We start from the raw sequence: 310 nt of genomic DNA, 5'->3' as shown, positions 1-310 counted from the left end.
TATACACACACACATATATATATATATACACATATAAGTTCAGTTTATCGATGTTATCAATACTATAAGATCCTTATGCAGTCCACACATACAGATTTCATAATAAAATAATATAAAATCAATATAAATTTATCAATTTTTGATCCTTAAGTTTTAGGGGTACATGGGAACCTGTCAGAATGCCCAAGGCCAAGGGGTACAGAGGAACAAAAAGGTTGGGAATCCCTGCACTACATAAATTAAAAGACACTCCACTTGTTGTCAGCTGCATGACCATTATTATTTATCAACCGTTGGTAACAAAAATACT

The sequence above is a fragment of the Limulus polyphemus genome, unplaced genomic scaffold, assembly GCF_000517525.1.
Source record: "Limulus polyphemus unplaced genomic scaffold, Limulus_polyphemus-2.1.2 Scaffold1400, whole genome shotgun sequence".
Classification (NCBI taxonomy): domain Eukaryota; kingdom Metazoa; phylum Arthropoda; class Merostomata; order Xiphosura; family Limulidae; genus Limulus; species Limulus polyphemus.
The sequence above is the reverse complement of the archived record's forward strand: the minus strand, read 5'-3'. Positions refer to the sequence as shown.